We start from the raw sequence: 20712 nt of genomic DNA, 5'->3' as shown, positions 1-20712 counted from the left end.
AATGTTATAGCGCCACCATCTGGCAACAGGAAGTGAGGTCTTTATCATATTTGTATGCCTTCCTGCTAGGGCATTATTCACATTCACACGAAATGTGGTCGGCATGATCTTAGGATAGTCATGACCATAAGCTGTGAAGGGATTTTTGATATCTCAAACGGTATGGAAATGGCGAGTCGTACAGTACACATATTGCGTGCAAAAAAATGACTTTTTTTTTGACATCGTCCGATCTGGCTGATATTTTACAAATATGTTCACTGTTGGAGTACAATATGAAATATATACATATCAATTGGGGCGTGGCTAGACAGCGCCCCCTATAATTATTATTCTCTTTTTTTTCAATGTATTTTGCATTTTTGAGGTACTTGCCATGGATGAAAACTCACAGAATTTTGCACACACATGAGAAGTGTTGGCTGTCAGGATGTTTCAGATGCTCAGACCTGGGCGTGGCCGAGGGACTCCACAGCGCCCCCTAATGCTTTGTCTTCTATTGTGGACAGGCACTTTGAGCTACCTTCACCTAATTTGGTATGCATGTGGGGCTCCTCTGGACAAACACATTTCTCATTCGCATCGAATAAAATATGTGAACAGGAAGTCAGCCATTTTGAATTTTGTTCATTTTACACGTACTACACTTTTAAGTACTCCTCCTAGGGGGTTCATTGCATTCACACGAAATGTGGTCAAAGTGGTCTCAGGATAGTCATGATACTAATTCCAAAGGATATTTTTGATATCTCAAACGGTATGGTCATGGCGAGGCGTACAATTTTCATGTCACGCCGCGCCAACAGGAAGTAGCCATAAATTCATGGTCTACATTGTCTGATCTGGCTGATATTTTACAAATATGTTCACTGTTAGAGTGTAATCACATCCATATACCAAGAAGAAATCAATGTTATAGCGCCACCATCTGGCAACGGAAGTGTGGTTTTTATCATGTTTGTATGCGTTCCTGCTAGAGTATTCATCACATTCACACCAAATGTAGTCATCACGATCTGAGAATAGTCCTGACCCTAAATGACGAAAAGATTTTTGATATCTCAAACGGTTTGGCAATGGCGAGGCGTATAATACACAAGTTACGCCCAAAAACAGGAAGTGGGCTTAATTCCGTTCTACATCATCTGATCGGGCTGATATTTTACAAATATATTCACTTTTGGAGTGCAATCACATCCATATCCACATTCATCTGGGCGTGGCTACACAGCGCCCCCTATGGCTTTTTTCTAATATTGTGGACATATACTTTCACGTAAATGCACCACGTCTGGTTGGCATAAGGGTCTCCTCAAGACACACACATTTCTCATTTGCATCCCTTAACTTTTCCCAACAGGAAGTGAGCTATTTTGGATTTTGTGTGTTTTTAAGTGTTTTTTCACATACCAAAGTTTGAAATACTCTTCCTAGGGGGTTCATCACATTCACACAAAATGTGGTCAGCATGATATTATAGCCCTGACACACAACTATGAACTGATTTTTAATATCTTGGAATGGTATGGCTATGGTCAGCCTTAAAATTAACTTGTAATGCTGCCCAAACAGGAAAATTATGTATTAAATCATTTCAAAAAGGTATTGAATTCTACATTGCCTGATTTTGAGGCTACAACTTTTCACATATGTTCATTGTTGGAGTGTCATCACATGCATTAAGCAATAATAGTTCACTATTTTCGCTGGAGACCCATTATATCCAGTCTTAAAACTTCAACGCAAGTCGCAACTGACTCTCCCATTTCTAATACGCGACTGCCATCTACTGGCAAAAGTTGGTATTGTTTCTCAAGTAATTCCTCAATGACAAGTTTTGTTTCTTTTTGCGAGCCAGTAACCATAACGATGTATGAGGGACAGCGGCAGCCTACGTGACAAAATGTACTGACAACACCCAGCCCACAGCAACGTTTTTTCTCATCTACCTTAATTATATGGATTGAATAACTAAAATAAAAGACAGGCTTTTACTGGCAGGAAAGTAGCATATATTTCAAAGATTAACACATATAATGCATATCTTGCAATGACGTTCAATGTTATTTGGTTTAAAAAAAACCGTGTTGTAGCATTTTAAGGACTCAATACAAAACAGCTGTTCGGAAAGTTAGCTTGAAAACCAAGAAGCCTTATTAAGGAATTCGAGCCGTTTCTATTTGACTTCATTCGATTGAAGTGAATGCCGTAACCCAATTAAATGTAATTCGCGTCGGAATACACATAATAGCCTACACTGTCAACGTGAAATAAAACTATATAGAGGTTTAAATAGATCCTATATTGGAACATTTGTTATGATGGCTGGTGCAACGGGCATTTTCGGTACCGTTGACCATAATCGAATGCTAGCATTTGTATCATTACACTGACCAAGTCCTGTTAAAAAGCACATTTTTGGTTCCTTTGTGGAAACAGTGAAGTTGTCTACACAATCTATTCTACTCACAGACTAACTGCGTCGCTGTAACTTCCCCTCATTTCTGATACGGGGATTCCATTTATTGGCAGAAAGTGGAACTTTTATATTTTTCTTCCTTCAAGTGATTTTTCAACGATAGGTTTTTGTTTTTTTCTAGCGAGCCAGTAGGCATAACGATGTATGATTTACAGCTGCAGCCTACGTGACAAAATGTATTGACAACACCCAGCCCGACGTTTCTTTGCATCTATTTTCATGATATGAATAGAATATCTGAAATAAATATTAAAGACATTTAATGACTGTCTTTAATTGGCAGGAGAGTAGCATATATTTAAAAAAGTCAAAAGTCAAAAAGAAACGTTAACGTTTGAGATGGCTCTGGTCGAACTCTGTGTTAACATGAGACCGTTATGTTCAACAAAGGTATGGCATGCAGGTCGTTGCGAGATGACGCGCATTGGCTAACAGCAGCCAGCCTGTCCACTGTCTGTGTGAGTCAAAAAACAGGTCCGCTAAGTTTGTTTACAAGAATAGAAAACTTTCAGTTAAATCGCCAGCTATGTTAGTTTATTTTGCTTGTCATTAAACACGAATTAAGAGAACATACAATTTCGCTAGGAATTTTTGACTTAATATGAAAATACCGGATTGAGGGCAGAGACTTGGCATCTCCTTTAGATTTGGCTGAACAAATGCGTTTCAGGCAGCATAATTACCGGTGAAATGGAAAAGAATGATGCTGGCTAACTCGACGTTTAATGCAATATTATCCGACACTTCGGAGAGAAATTATTTAACCAAGATAAAAGGAAACATACAACTTTTGGCCAATAGATGGCGTACGTGTATCAGTTGAGCTTAATGGTTCAGACAGTGGATTAAGACATGCAAGGTCCGCGGTTCCATCCCCGGTGCAGCCACAATAAAGTTGAACAGTTTCTTGAAGGTAATGGTTTTATTTTGAATGCATATCTATAGCCTAATGACTTTTCAAGCATAAATTGTGCCTCCCCGTGTAAAAACTATGGAAATTAATTAATATCTGCTCTCCATACAGGACTGTAGCATGTTATCACAATGTTCAAGCTAGAAGTTATTTTTGTTTCATTCTACATTGTCTCATGTGGCTGAAACTTCACTCATGTTCATTTTTGGAATGTAATCTCATCCATATCCCAATAAAGGCTCAATGGCATAGCACCACCTCCTGGGAACAGGAAGTGTGGCTTCATTTCATTTCACATCGTCTGATTTTGCTGACGCTTTAGAGCAGGGGTCACCAACCTTTTTGAAACTGAGAGCTACTTCATGGGTACTGAGTCATACTAAGCGCTACCAGTTTGTTTTGTCACGTGCACAATACTGACCTTTGAACTAGAGTGGGTCAGAGTTCACCTAAACTTTTCAACTTCATGGATAGTAAACATATTTTTAAGATATTGTCATTTTTAAATCTATATAAATGCAAGTGTGATTAAAAAAAAATAGCAACAGAATAAAATTAAATTTTAGATGCAGCTCACTCGTGAGTTGTGCTATTTTTAGAACAGGCCTGCGGGCGACTCATGTGGTCCTTGGGGGCGACCTGGTTCCCGCGGGCACCGTGTTGGTGACCCCTGCTTTAGAGAGATGTTCCATGTTGGATTATAATCACATCCATGTTCCAATAAATGCTCAATGTCACATCGCCACCTGCTGGCAACAGGAAGCGGCCTTAATTTCACTCAACATCTTCTGATGTGGCTTAGAATTTAGAAATAGGTTTATTATTGGAGTGTAATCAAATTCAAAAACCATACATGGTTCAATATTATAGCGCCACCATCTGGCAACAGGAAGTGAGGCTTATATCATTGATGCATTCCAATAGCAGCACCAACATCCTCATTGATCAAGGGGGATTCCTGTGCACACTATACGTTGTCCAGGAAGGTGATTATTTCCAAAGTGTGTACATGTTGTGAAACATGTCATTGGCACAACTATGCCACCAAGGCGGTTGCGCCCATGGTGCTTGGGCCCGTTCATTGCTGCTTGCAGCTATATTTAGGGCCCAAGCACCGTAGGGTGCGAAGGACCCTATTGTTATTGTAGAGATTATTATTATTATTATTATTAGGGCCCAAGCACCGTAGGGTGCGAAGGACCCTATTGTTATTGTAAAGATTATTATTATTATTATTATTATTATTATTATTATTCTTTCTCTTCCGTCAAATGGGCATTTTTGAGGGCCTTGCCCTGGCTAAAAAGTCTTGAAATTTTGCAGACACATCAGAAGTGTTGGCCGTCAGGATCTATCAGATGCTCAGACCTGGGTGTGGCCGAGGGACTCCACAGCGCCCCCTATTGCACTGACCCCCCCCCCCCCCCCCTGCATTGTTGTCTATTGTGGGCAGGCACTTTGAGCTACATGAACCTAATTTGGTATGCATGTGTGGCTCCTCAATTGAAACACATTTCTCATTCGCATTGATGCAAATATGCGAACAGGAAGTCAGCCATTTTGAATTTTGTGCGTTTTCACATGTACTACACTTTGAAGTACTCCTCCTAGGCGGTTCATCGCATTCACACCAAATGTGGTACGAATGGTCTCAAGATAGTCATGATTCTAAATTGCCAGGATATTTTTGATATCTCAAACGGTATGGTCATGGCGAGGCGTACAATTTTTATGTCACGCCGCGCCAAAAGGAAGTGGTCATAATTTTGTGGTTTACATCGTCTGATCTGGCTGATATTTTACAAATATGTTCATTGTGTGAGTATACTCACATCCACCTCCCAAGAAGAAGTCAAAGTTATAGCGCCACCATCTGGCAACAGGAAGTGAGGTTTTTATCATATTTGTATGCGTTCCTGCGAGGGTATTCATCACATTCACACCAAATGAAGTCAGCATGATCTTAGGATAGTCCTGACACTTAAAGCCAAACGGATTTTTGATATCTCAAACGGTTTGGCAATGGCGAGGCGTACAATACACACGTTACGAGCGAAAACAGGAAGTGGGCTTAATTCCGTTCTACATCGTCTGATTGGGCTGATATTTTACAGATATATTCACTGTTGGAGTGCAATCACATCCATATCCACATACATCTGGGCGTGGCTACGCAGCGCCCCCTATGGTTCCTTTCTAATATTGTGGACATATACTTTCACGTAAATTCACCGAATATGGTATGCATATGGGTCTCCTCAAGACACACACATTTCTCATTTGCATCCCTTAACTTTTCCAAACAGGAAGTGAGCTATTCTGGATTTTGTGTGTTTTTAAGTGTTTTTACACGTACCAAACTCTGAAATACTCCTCCTAGGGGGTTCATCACATTCACACGAAATGTGGTGAGAATGGTCTCAGGATAATCCTGATGCAAAATTGAAAGGATATTTCTGATATGTCAAACGGTACGGCTATGGCGAGGCGTACAATTTGAGGTCTCGCCGCGGCAACAGGAAGTGGTCGTAATTTCATTCTAGATGGTCTGATCTGGATGATATTACACAGATATGTTCGTTGTGGGAGTGTAATCACATCCATATCCCAAAAATGACTCAATGTTATAGCGCCACCATCTGGCAACAGGAAGTGGCCTTCATTTTACTCGACATCTTCCGATGTGGCCGAAAATTTAGAAATATGTATATTGTTGGAGTGTAATTAAATCCATATTCCAAAAATGACTCAATGTTATAGCGCCACCATATGGAAACTATAACATTGAATTGATCTTAATTTCACTCAACATCTTCCGATGTGGCTTAGTATTTAGAAATAGGTTTATTATTGCAGTGTAATCAAATTCAAAAACCATACACGGCTCAATATTATAGCGCCACCATCTGGCAACAGGAAGTGAGGCTTATATCATTGATGCGTTCCAATAGCAGCACCAACATCTTCATTGATCAAAGGGGAATTCCTGTGCACACGATACGTTGTCCAGGAAGGTGATTATTTCCAAAGTGTGTACAGATTGTGAAACATGTCATTGGCACAACTATGCCACCAAGGCGGTTGCGCCCATGGTGCTTGGGCCCGTTCATTGCTGCTTGCAGCTATATTTATTATTATTATTCTTTTTCATCAGGCAAATGGGCTTTTTTGAGGGCCTTGCCATGCGTAAAAAGTCTTGACATTTTGCACACACATCAGAAGTGGTTGCTGTCAGGAGCTCTCAGATGCTCAGACCTGGGCGTGGCCGAGGGACTCCACAGCGCCCCCTATCGCATTGTCTTCTATTGTGGGCAGGCACTTTGAGCTACCTGCACCTAATTTGGTGGCCAAATAGCGCTCCTCGGTCCAAACACATTTCTCATTCGGATCTAATCAAATATCCAAACAGGAAGTCAGCCATTTTGGATTTTCTGAGTTTTACACGTACTACACTTTTAAGTACTCCTCCTAGGGGGTTCATCGCATTCACACCAACTGTGGTCAGAATGGTCTCAGGATAGTCATGATGCTAAATTGCCAGGATATTTTTGATAGCTCAAACGGGACAGTCACGGGGAGGATTACAATTTTTATGTCACGCCACGCCAACAGGAAGTGGCCATAATTTCATGGTCTACATTGTCTGATCTGGCTGATATTTTAGAAATTTGTTTATTGTTGGAGTGTAATCACATCCATATCCCAAGAACAGGTCAGTGTTATAGCGCCACCATCTGGCAATAGGAAGTGAGGTCTTTAACATATTTGTATGCCTTCCTGCTAGGGCATTCAGCACATTCACACCAAATGCGGTCAGCATGATCGTAAGATAGTCCTTACGCTGAGTTGTGAAGGGATTTTTGATATCTCAAACGGTATGGAAATGGCGAGTCGTACAGTACACATATTGCGTGCAAAAAAATGACTTTTTTTTCGACATCGTCCGATCTGGCTGATATTTTACAAATATGTTCATTGTAGCAGTACAATATCAGATATATACATATCAATCGGGGCGTGGCTAGACAGCGCCCCCTATAATTATTATTCTCTTTTTTTTCAATGTATTTTGCATTTTTGAGGTGCTTGCCATGGATGGAAACTCACAGAATTTTGCACACACATGAGAAGTGTTGGCTTTCAGGATGTATCAGATGCTCAGACCTGGGCGTGGCCAAGGGACTCCACAGCGCCCCCTAATGCTTTGTCTTCTATTGTGGACAGGCACTTTGAGCTACCTTCACCTAATTTGGTATGCATGTGGGGCTCCTCTGGACAAACACATTTCTCATTCGCATCGAATCAAATATGTAAACAGGAAGTCAGCCATTTTGAATTTTGTGCATTTTACACGTACTACACTTTTAAGTACTCCTCCTAGGGGGTTCATTGCATTCACACGAAATGTGGTCAAATTGGTCTCAGGATAGTCATGATACTAATTCCAAAGGATATTTTTGATATCTCAAACGGTATGGTCATGGCGAGGCGTACAATTTTCATGTCACGCCGCGCCAACAGGAAGTTGCCATAAATTCATGGTCTACATTGTCTGATCTGGCTGATATTTTACAAATATGTTCACTGTTAGAGTGTAATCACATCCAAATACCAAGAAGAAATCAATGTTATAGCGCCACCATCTGGCAACGGACGTGAGGTTTTTATCATGTTTGTATGCGTTCCTGCTAAGGTATTCATCACATTCACACCAAATGTAGAGATCATGATCGTAGAATAGTCCTGACCCTAAATCACGAAAGGATTTTTGATATCTCAAACGGTTTGGCAATGGCGAGGCGTATAATACACACGTTACGCCCAAAAACAGGAAGTGGGCTTAATTCCGTTCTACATCATCTGATCGGGCTGATATTTTACAAATATATTCACTTTTGGAGTGCAATCACATCCATATCCACATTCATCTGGGCGTGGCTACACAGCGCCCCCTATGGCTTTTTTCTAATATTGTGGACATATACTTTCACGTAAATGCACCACGTCTGGAAGGCATAAGGGTCTCCTCAAGACACACACATTTCTCATTTGCATCCCTTAACTTTTCCCAACAGGAAGTGAGCTATTTTGGATTTTGTGTGTTTTTAAGTGTTTTTTCACGTACCAAACTTTGAAATACTCTTCCTAGGGGGTTCATCACATTCACACAAAATGTGGTCAGCATGATATTATAGCCCTGACACACAACTATGAACTGATTTTTAATATCTTGGAATGGTATGGCTATGGTCAGCCTTAAAATTAACTTGTAATGCTGCCCAAACAGTTCATGTTTTAATACAATTATGTATTAAATAATTTCAAAAAGGTATTAAATTCTACATTGCCTGATTTTGAGGCTACAACTTTTCATATACGTTCATTGTTGGAGTGTCATCACATCCATTAAGCAATAATAGTTCACTATTTTCGCTGGAGACTCATTATATCCAGTCTTAAAACTTCAAGGCAAGTCGCAAATGACTCTCCCATTTCTAATACGCGACTGCCATCTACTGGCAAAACTTGGTATTGTTTCTCAAGTGATTTCTCAAATACAAGTTTTGTTTCTTTTTGCGAGCCAGTAACCATAACGATGTATGAGTAACAGCGGCAGCCTACGTGACAAAATGTACTGACAACACCCAGCCCACAGCAACGTTTTTTCTCATCCACCTTAATTTTATGGATTGAATAACTAAAATAAAAGACAGGCTTTTACTGGCAGGAAAGTATCATATATTTCAAAGATTAACACATATAATGCATATCTTGCAATGACGTTCAATGTTATTTGGTTTATAAAAAACCGTGTTGTAGCATTTTAAGGACTCAATACAAAACAGCTGTTCGGAAAGTTAGCTTGAAAACCAAGAAGCCTTATTAAGGATTTCGAGCCGTTTCTATTTGACTTCATTCGATTGAAGTGAATGCCGTAACCCAATTAAATGTAATTCGCGTCGGAATACACATAATAGCCTACACTGTCAACGTGAAATAAAAATATATAGAGGTTTAAATCGATCCTATATTGGGACATTTGTTATGATGGCTGGTGCAACGGGCATTTTCGGTACCGTTGACCATAATCGAATGCTAGCATTTACATCATTACACTGACCAAGTCCTGTTAAAAAGCACATTTTTGGTTCCTTTGTGGAAACAGTGAAGTTGTCTATACAATCTATTCTACTCACAGACTAACTGCGTCGCTGTAACTTCCCCCCATTTCTGATACGGGGATTCCATTTATTGGCAGAAAGTGGAACTTTTATATTTTTCTTCCTTCAACTGATTTTTCAAAGATAGGTTTTTTTTTTCTTTCTAGCGAGCCAGTAGGCATAACGATGTATGATTTACAGCTGCAGCCTACGTCACAAAATGTATTGACAACACCCAGCCCGACGTTTCTTTGCATCTATTTTCATTATATGAATAGAATATCTGAAATAAATATTAAAGACATTTAATGACTGTCTTTAACTGGCAGGAGAGTAGCATATATTTAAAAGAGTCAAAAGTCAAAAAGAAACGTTAACGTTTGAGATGGCTCTGGTCGAACTCTGTGTTAACATGAGACCGTTATGTTCAACAAAGGTATGGCATGCAGGTCGTTGCGAGATGACGCGCATTGGCTAACAGCAGCCAGCCTGTCCACTGTCTGTGTGAGTCAAAAAACAGGTCAGCTACGTTTATTTACATGAATAGAAAACTTTCAGTTAAATCGCCAGATAATTTTAGTTTATTTTGCTTGTCATTAAACACGAATTAAGAGAACATACAATTTCGCTAGGAATTTTTGACTTAATATGAAAGTACCGGATTGAGGGCAGAGACTTGGCACCTCCTTTAGATTTGGCTGAACAAATGCGTTTCAGGCAGCATAATTACCGGTGAAATGGAAAAGAATGATGCTGGCTAACTCGACGTTTAATGCAATATTATCCGATACTTCGGAGAGAAATTATTTAACCAGGATAAAAGGAAACATACAACTTTTGGCCAATAGATGGCGTACGTGTATAAGAGGGCAGTATAGCTTAATGGTTCAGACAGTGGATTAAGACATGCAAGGTCCGCGGTTCCATCCCCGGTGCGGCTACAATAAAGTTGAATAGTTTCTTTACGCCAATGGTTTTATTTTGAGTGCATATTTATAACCGAATGACTTCTCAAGCGTAAATTTTGCCTCCCGCTGTAAAATCTATGGAAATTAATTCATCTGTGCTCTCCATACAGGACTGGAGCATATTATTACAATGTGCAAGCAAGAAGTAATTTTTGTTTCATTCTACATTGTCTGATGTGGCAGAAACTTCACACATGTTCATTTTTGGAGTGTAATCTCATCCATATACCAAGAAAGGCTCAATGGCATAGCGCCACCATCTGGCAAAAGGAAGTGGCTTTAATTTTATTGACATCTTCCAATTTGGCTGAAAATGTACAAATATGTTAATAATTGGAGTGTAATCAAATCCATAAACCATACACAGCTCAATATTATAGCGCCACCATCTGGCAACAGGAAGTGAGGCTTATATCATTAATGCATTCCAATAGCAGCAGCAACATCTTCATTGATCAAAGGGGAATTCCTGTGCACACTATTCGTTGTCCAGGAAGGTGATTATTTCCAAAGTGTGAACATATTGTGAAACATGTCATTGGCACAACTGTGCCACCAAGGCGGTTGCGCCCATGGTGCTTGGGCCCGTTCATTGCTGCTTGCAGCTATATTTAGGGCCCAAGCACCGTAGGGTGCGAAGGACCCTATTGTTATTGGAAGGATTATTATTAGGGCCCAAGCACCGTAGGGTGCGAAGGACCCTATTGTTATTGGAAGGATTATTATTATTATTATTATTATTATTATTATTATTATTATTCTTTCTCTTCCGTCATATGGGCATTTTTGAGGGCCTTGCCATGGCTAAAAAGTCTTGTAATTTTGCACACACATCAGAAGTGGTGGCCGTCAGGATCTATCAGATGCTCAGACCTGGGTGTGGCCGAGGGACTCCACAGCGCCCCCTGTTGCGCTGACCCCCCCCCCCCCCTTGGCATTGTTGTCTATTGTGGGCAGGCACTTTGAGCTACCTGAACTTAATTTGGTATGCATGTGTGGCTCTTCAATTGAAACACATTTCTCATTCGCATTGATGCAAATATGCGAACAGGAAGTCAGCCATTTTGAATTTTGTGCGTTTTCACATGTACTACACTTTTAAGTACTCCTCCTAGGGGGTTCATCGCATTCACACCAAATGTGGTAAGAATGGTGTCAAGATAGTCATGATGCTAAATTGCCAGGATATTTTTGATATCTCAAATGGTATGGTTATGGCGAGGCGTAAAATTTTTATGTCACGCCGCGCCAAAAGGAAGTGGCCATAATTTTGTGGTTTACATCGTCTGATCTGGCTGATATTTTAGAAATACGTTTACTGTTGGGGTTTAATCACATCCATATCCCAAGAACGGGTCAATGTTATAGCGCCACCATCTGGCAACAGGAAGTGAGGTGTTTATCATATTTGTATGCATTCCTGCTAGGGCATTCATCACATTCACACCAAATGTGGTTAGCATGATCTTAGCATAGTCATGACCATAAGCTGTGAAGGGATTTTTGATATCTGAAACGGTATGGCAAGGGCGAGGCACACAATTTTAGGTCTCGCTGTGCCAACAGGAAGTGGTCGTAATTTCATTGTAGATCATCTGATCTTCCCTATATTACACAGATATGTTCGTTGTTGGACTGTAATCACATCCGTATTCCAAACACGACTCAATGTTATAGCGCCACCATCTGGAAACAGGAATTGACCTTAATTTCGCTGAACATCTTCCGATGTGGCTGAAAATTTAGAAATAGGTTTATTATTGGAGTGTAATCAAATTCAAAAACCATACATGGCTCAATATTATAGCGCCACCATCTGGAAACAGGAAGTGAGGCTTATATCATTGATGCATTCCAATAGCAGCACCAACATCTTCATTGATCAAAGGGGAATTCCTGTGCACACTATACATTTTCCAGGAAGGTGATTATTTCCAAAGTGTGTACATGTTGTGAAACATGTCATTGGCACAACTATGCCACCAAGGCGGTTGCGCCCATGGTGCTTGGGCCCGTTCATTGCTGCTTGCAGCTATATTTATTATTATTAGGGCCCAAGCACCGTAGGGTGCGAAGGACCCTATTGTTATTGTAGAGATTATTATTATTATTATTAGGGCCCAAGCACCGTAGGGTGCGAAGGACCCTATTGTTATTGGAAGGATTATTATTATTATTATTATTATTCTTTTTTTTTCAATGTTTTGTGCATTTTTGAGGTGCTTGCCATGGATGAAAACTCACAGAATTTTGCACACACATCAGAAGTGGTGGCTGTCAGGATAGCTCAGATGCTCAGACCTGGGCGTCGCTGAGGAACTCCACAGCGCCCCCTATCGCATTGTCATCTATTGTGGGCAGGCACTTTTTGCTACCTTCACAAAATTTAGTTCCCATATAGTACTCCTCGGCCTAAACACATTTCTAATTCGCATCTAATCAAATATACAAACAGGAAGTCAGCCATTTTGGATTTTGTGCGTTTTACACGTACTGCACTTTTAAGTACTCCTCCTAGGGGGTTCATCACATTCACACCACCTGTGGTCAGAATGGTCTCAGGATACTCATGATGCTAAATTGCCAGGATATTTTTGATAGCTGAAACGGGACGGTCCTAGGGAGGCGTAGAATTTTTATGTCACGCGGCGCCAACAGGAAGTGGCCGTAATTTCATGGTCTACATTGTCTGATCTGGCTGATATTTTAGAAATACGTTTATTGTTGGAGTATAATCACATCCATATCCCAAGAACGGGTCAATGTTATAGCGCCACCATCTGGCAACAGGAAGTGAGGTCTTTATCATATTTGTATGCCTTCCTGCTAGGGCATTCATCACATTCACACGAAATGTGGTCAGCATGATCTTAGGATAGTCAGGACCATAAGCTGTGAAGGGATTTTTGATATCTCAAACGGTATGGAAATGGCGAGTCGTACAGTACACATATTGCGTGCAAAAAAATGATTTTTTTTTCGACATCGTCCGATCTGGCTGATATTTTATAAATATGTTCACTGTTGGAGTACAATATTAAATATATACATATCAATCGGGGCGTGGCTAGACAGCGCCCCCTATAATTATTATTCTCTTTTTTTTCAATGTATTTTGCATTTTTGAGGTGCTTGCCATGGATGGAAACTCATGGAATTTTGCCCACACATGAGAAGTGTTGGCTGTCAGGATGTATCAGATGCTCAGACCTGGGCGTGGCCGAGGGACTCCACAGCGCCCCCTAATGCTTTGTCTTCTATTGTGGACAGGCACTTTGAGCTACCTTCACCTAATTTGGTATGCATGTGGGCCTTTTCTGGACAAACACATTTCTTATTCGCATCGAATCAAATATGTGAACAGGAAGTCAGCCATTTTGAATTTTGTGCATTTTACATGTACTACACTTTTAAGTACTCCTCCTAGGGGGTTCATTGTATTCACACGAAATGCGGTCAAAGTGGTCTGAGGATAGGCATGATACTAATTCCAAAGGATATTTTTGATATCTCAAACGGTATGGTCATGGCGAGGCGTACAATTTTCATGTCACGCCGCGCCAACAGGAAGTAGCCATAAATTCATGGTCTACATTGTCTGATCTGGCTGATATTTTACAAATATGTTCACTGTTAGAGTGTAATCACATCCATATACCAAGAAGAAATCAATGTTATAGCGCCACCATCTGGCAACGGAAGTGAGGTTTTTATCATGTTTGTATGCGTTCCTGCTAGGGTATTCATCACATTCACACCAAATGTAGTCATCATGATCTTAGAATAGTGCTGACTCTAAATGACGAAAGGATTTTTGATATCTCAAACGGTTTGGCAATGGCGAGGCGTATAATACACACGTTACGCCCAAAAACAGGAAGTGACCTTAATTCCGTTCTACATCATCTGATCGGGCTGATATTTTACAAATATATTCACTTTTGGAGTGCAATCACATCCATATCCACATTCACCTGGGCGTGGCTACACAGCGCCCCCTATGGCTTTTTTCTAATATTGTGGACATATACTTTCACGTAAATGCACCACGTCTGGTAGCCATAAGGGTCTCCTCAAGACACACACATTTCTCATTTGCATCCCTTAACTTTTCCCAACAGGAAGTGAGCTATTTTGGATTTTGTGTGTTTTTAAGTGTTTTTTCACGTACCAAACTTTGAAATACTCTTCCTAGGGGGTTCATCACATTCACACAAAATGTGGTCAGCATGATATTATAGCCCTGACACACAACTATGAACTGATTTTTAATATCTTGGAATGGTATGGCTCTGGTCAGCCTTAAAATTAACTTGTAATGCTGCCCAAACAGTTTATGTTTTAATACAATTATGTATTAAATAATTTCAAAAAGGTATTAAATTCTACATTGCCTGATTTTGAGGCTAACACTTTTCACATATGTTCATTGTTGGAGTGTCATCACATCCATTAAGCAATAATAGTTCACTATTTTCGCTGGAGACTCATTATATCCAGTCTTAAAACTTCGACGCAAGTCGCAAATGACTCTCCCATTTCTAATACGCGACTGCCATCTACTGGCAAAAGTTGGTATTGTTTCTCAAGTAATTCCTCAATGACAAGTTTTGTTTCTTTTTGCGAGCCAGTAACCATAACGATGTATGAGTAACAGCGGCAGCCTACGTGACAAAATGTACTGAAAACACCCAGCCCACAGCAACGTTTTTTCTCATCTATCTTAATTAACTCGATTGAATAACTAAAATAAAAAACAGGCTTTTACTGGCAGGAAAGTATCATATATTTAAAAGATTAACACATATAATGCATATATTGCTTTGACGTTCAATGTTATTTGGATTTTAAAAAAACCGTATTGTAGCATTTTAAGGACTCAATACAAAACAGCTGTTCGGAAAGTTGGCTTGAAAACCAAGAAGCCTTATTAAGGAATTCGAGCCGTTTCTATTTGACTTCATTCGATTGAAGTGAATGCCGTAACCCAATTAAATGTAATTCGCGTCGGAATACACATAATAGCCTACACTGTCAACGTGAAAAAAAAATATATAGAGGTTTAAATCGATCCTGTATTGGGACATTTGTTATGATGGCTGGTGCAACGGGCATTTTCGGTACCGTTGACCATAATCGAATGCTAGCATTTATATCATTACACTGACCAAGTCCTGTTAAAAAGCACATTTTTGGTTCCTTTGTGGAAACAGTGAAGTTGTCTACACAATCTATTCTACTCACAGACTAACTGCGTCGCTGTAACTTCCCCCCATTTCTGATACGGCGATTCAATTTATTGGCAGAAAGTGGTACTTTCATTTTTTTCTTCCTTCAAGTGATTTTTCAACGATAGGTTTTTGTTTTTTTCTAGCGAGCCAGTAGGCATAACGATGTATGATTTACAGCTGCAGCCTACGTGACAAAATGTATTGACAACACCCAGCCCGACGTTTCTTTGCATCTATTTTCATTACATGAATTGAATAACTAAAATAAATATTAAAGACATTTAAAGACTTAAAGACAGGCTTTAACTGGCAGGAGAGTATCATATTTTTAAAAGATTAACACATGAAGTCAAAAAGAAACTTTAGCGTCTGAGGTGGCTCTGCTCGAACGCTGTGTTAACATGAGACCGTTTTGTTCAACAAAGGTATCACATTCAGGTCGTTGCGAGATGACACGCACGGGCTAACAGCAGCCAGCCAGTCCACTGTCTGTGTGAGTCAAAAAACAGGTCAGCTACGTTGGTTTACATGAATAGAAAACTTTCAGTTAAATCGCCAGCTATGTTAGTTTATTAGGCTTGTCATTAAACACGAATTAAGAGAACATACAATTTCGCTAGGAATGGTAAATTAATATGAAAATACTGTATTGAGGGCAGAGAGTTGGCATCTCTTTTAGATTTGGCTGAACAAATGCGTTTCAGGCAGCATAATTACCAGTGAAATGGAAAAGAATGATGCAGGTTAACTAGACGTTTCGTGCAATATTATCCGACACTTCGTAGAGAAATTATTAAACCAAGATAAAAGGAGACATTTGGCCAATAGATGGCACCCGTGTATAAGCGGGCAGTATAGCGTAATGGTTAGGGCGGTGGATTAAGGCACGCAAATTCAGCCGTTCTATCCCCGCTGCAGCCACAATGAATTTGAATAGTTTCTTGAAGCCAATTGTTTTCATTTTGAGTGCATGTTTATGGCCTAATGACTTTTCAAGCATAAATTGTGCCTCCCCGTGTAAAAACTATGGAAATTAATTAATCTCTGCTCTCCATACAGGACTGTAGCATGTTATCACAATGTGCAAGCAAGACGTTATTTTTATTTCATTCTACATTGTCTGATGTGGCTGAAACTTCACACGTTCATTTTTGGAGTGTAATCTCATCCATTTTCCAATGAAGGCTAAATGGCAAAGCGCCACCCGCTGGCAACAGGAAGTGAGCCTTATATTGCATTCTTAAGCATTATTTTTCAATGGGTTCATGACATTCACGGTAAATGTGGTCAGCATGATGCTAGGATGGTCCTGACAAAACAGATTTTTGATTTACTGGGATGATATAGCTATGGTCAGGCACATAAAAAACACATCATGCCAGACAAACAGGAAGTGGTCATACTTAAATTCTCCAATGTCTGATGTGACTGCAACTTTACACAGATGCTCAGTGTTGGAGTGTAATCAAATCCATATTCCAAAAACGACTCAATGTTATAGCAGCATCATCTGGAAACAGGAATTGACCTTAATTTCGCTGAACATCTTCCGATGTGGCTGAAAATGTACAAATATGTTTATTTCTGGAGTGTAATCAAATTCAAAAAACATACACGGATCAATAATATAGCGCCACCATCTGGCAACAGGAAGTGAGGCTTATATCATTGATGCATTCCAATAGCAGCGCCAACATCTTCATTGATCAAAGGGAAATTCCTGTGCACACTATACGTTGTCCAGGAAGGTGATTATTTCCAAAGTGTGTACATGTTGTGAAACATGTCATTGGCAGAACTATGCCACCAAGGCGGTTGCCCCCATGGGGCTTGGGCCCGTTCATTGCTGCTTGCAGCTATATTTAGGGCCCAAGCACCGTAGGGTGCGAAGGACCCTATTGTTATTGTAAAGATTATTATTATTATTATTATTATTATTATTATTATTCTTTTTTCTATATGCAAATGGGCCTTTTTGAGGTGCTTGCCATGCATAAAAAGTCTGGGAATTTTGCACACACATCAGAAATGAGGACCTTCAGGATCGATTAGATGCTCAGACCTGGGCGTGGCCGAGGGACTCCACAGCGCCCCCTATCGCATTGTCATCTATTGTGGGCAGGCACTTTGAGCTACCTTCACCAAATTTAGGACGCGTATAGCACTCCTCGGACCAAACACATTTCTATTTTGCATCTAATCAAATATACAAACAGGAAGTCAGCCATTTTGGATTTTCTGAGTTTTACACGTACTACACTTTTAAGTACTCCTCCTAGGGGGTTCATCGCATTCACACCAACGGTGGTCAGAATGGTCTCAGGATAGTCATGATGCTAAATTGCCAGGATATTTTTGATAGTTCAAACGGGACGGTCATGGGGAGGAGTACAATTTTTATGTCACGCCGCGCCAACAGGAAGTGGCCATAATTTCATGGTCTACATTGTCTGATCTGGCTGATATTTTAGAAATACGTTTATTGTTGGAGTATAATCACATCCATCTCCCAAGAACAGGTCAATGTTATAGCGCCACCATCTGGCAACAGGAAGTGTGGTCTTTAACATATTTGTATGCATTCCTGCTAGGGCATTCAGCACATTCACACCAAATGCGGTCAGCATGATCTTAAGATAGTCCTTACGCTAAGTTGTGAAGGGATTTTTGATATCTCAAACGGTATGGAAATGGCGAGTCGTACAGTACACATATTGCGTGCAAAAAAATGACTTTTTTTTCGACATCGTCCGATCTGGCTGATATTTTACAAATATGTTCACTGTAGCAGTACAATATCAGATATATACATATCAATCGGGGCGTGGCTAGACAGCGCCCCCTATAATTATTATTCTCTTTTTTTTCAATGTATTTTGCATTTTTGAGGTTCTTGCCATGGATGGAAACTCACAGAATTTTGCACACACATGAGAAGTGTTGGCTGTCAGGATGTATCAGATGCTCAGACCTGGGAGTGGCCAAGGGACTCCACAGCGCCCCCTAATGCTTTGTCTTCTATTGTGGACAGGCACTTTGAGCTACCTTCACCTAATTTGGTATGCATGTGGGCCTCCTCTGGAAAAACACATTTCTCATTCGCATCAAATCAAATATGTGAACAGGAAGTCAGCCATTTTGAATTTTGTGCATTTTACACGTACTACACTTTTAAGTACTCCTCCTAGGGGGTTCATTGCATTCACACGAAATGTGGTCAAAGTGGTCTCAGGATAGTCATGATACTAATTCCAAAGGATATTTTTGATATCTCAAACGGTATGGTCATGGCGAGGCGTACAATTTTCATGTCACGCCGCGCCAACAGGAAGTAGCCATAAATTCATGGTCTACATTGTCTGATCTGGCTGATATTTTACAAATATGTTCACTGTTAGAGTGTAATCACATCCAAATACCAAGAAGAAATCAATGTTATAGCGCCACCATCTGGCAACGGACATGAGGTTTTTATCATGTTTGTATGCGTTCCTGCTAAGGTATTCATCACATTCACACCAAATGTAGTCATCATGATCTTAGAATAGTCCTGACCCTAAATGACGAAAGGATTTTTGATATCTCAAACGGTTTGGCAATGGCGAGGCGTATAATACACACGTTACGCCCAAAAACAGGAAGTGGGCTTAATTCCGTTCTACATCATCTGATCGGGCTGATATTTTACAAATATATTCACTTTTGGAGTGCAATCACAACCATATCCACATTCATCTGGGCGTGGCTACACAGCGCCCCCTATGGCTTTTTTCTAATATTGTGGACATATACTTTCACGTAAATGCACCACGTCTGGTAGGCATAAGGGTCTCCTCAAGACCCACACATTTCTCATTTGCATCCCTTAACTTTTCCCAACAGGAAGTGAGCTATTTTGGATTTTGTGTGTTTTTAAGTGTTTTTTCACGTACCAAACTTTGAAATACTCTTCCTAGGTGGTTCATCACATTCACACAAAATGTGGTCAGCATGATATTATAGCCCTGACACACAACTATGAACTGATTTTTAATATCTTGGAATGGTATGGCTATGGTCAGCCTTAAAATTAACTTGTAATGCTGCCCAAATAGGAAAATTATATATTAAATAATTTCAAAAAGGTATTAAATTCTACATTGCCTGATTTTGAGGCTACATCTTTTCACATATGTTCATTGTTGGAGTGTCATCACATCCATTAAGCAATAATAGTTTACTATTTTCGCTGGAGACTCATTATCTCCAGTCTTAAAACTTCAACTCAAGTCGCAACTGACTCTCCCATTTCTAATACGCGACTGCCATCTAGTGGCAAAGGTTAGTATTCTTTCTAATTTTCGGTATGGTTTCTCTTTCTTGGATAAAGTGATTTCTCAACGACAAGTTTTGTTTCTTTTTGCGAGCCAGTAACCATAACGATGTATGAGTAACAGCGGCAGCCTACATGACAAAATGTACTGAAAACACCCAGCCCACAGCAACGTTTTTTCTCATCTATCTTAATTAACTCGATTGAATAACTAAAATAAAAAACAGGCTTTTGCTGGCAGGAAAGTATCATATATTTAAAAGATTAATACATATAATGCATATATTGCTTTGACGTTCAATGTTATTTGGATTTTTAAAAAACCGTATTGTAGCATTTTAAGGACTCAATACAAAACAGCTGTTCGGAAAGTTGGCTTGAAAACCAAGAAGCCTTATTAAGGAATTCGAGCCGTTTCTATTTGACTTCATTCGATTGAAGTGAATGCCGTAACCCAATTAAATGTAATTCGCGTCGGAATACACATAATAGCCTACACTGTCAACGTGAAATAAAAATATATAGAGGTTTAAATCGATCCTGTATTGGGACATTTGTTATGATGGCTGGTGCAACGGGCATTTTCGGTACCGTTGACCATAATCGAATGCTAGCATTTATATCATTACACTGACCAAGTCCTGTTAA

The sequence above is a fragment of the Conger conger genome, chromosome 2 (assembly GCF_963514075.1).
Source record: "Conger conger chromosome 2, fConCon1.1, whole genome shotgun sequence".
NCBI lineage: Eukaryota > Metazoa > Chordata > Actinopteri > Anguilliformes > Congridae > Conger > Conger conger.
Note: the sequence above shows the minus strand (reverse complement) of the source record.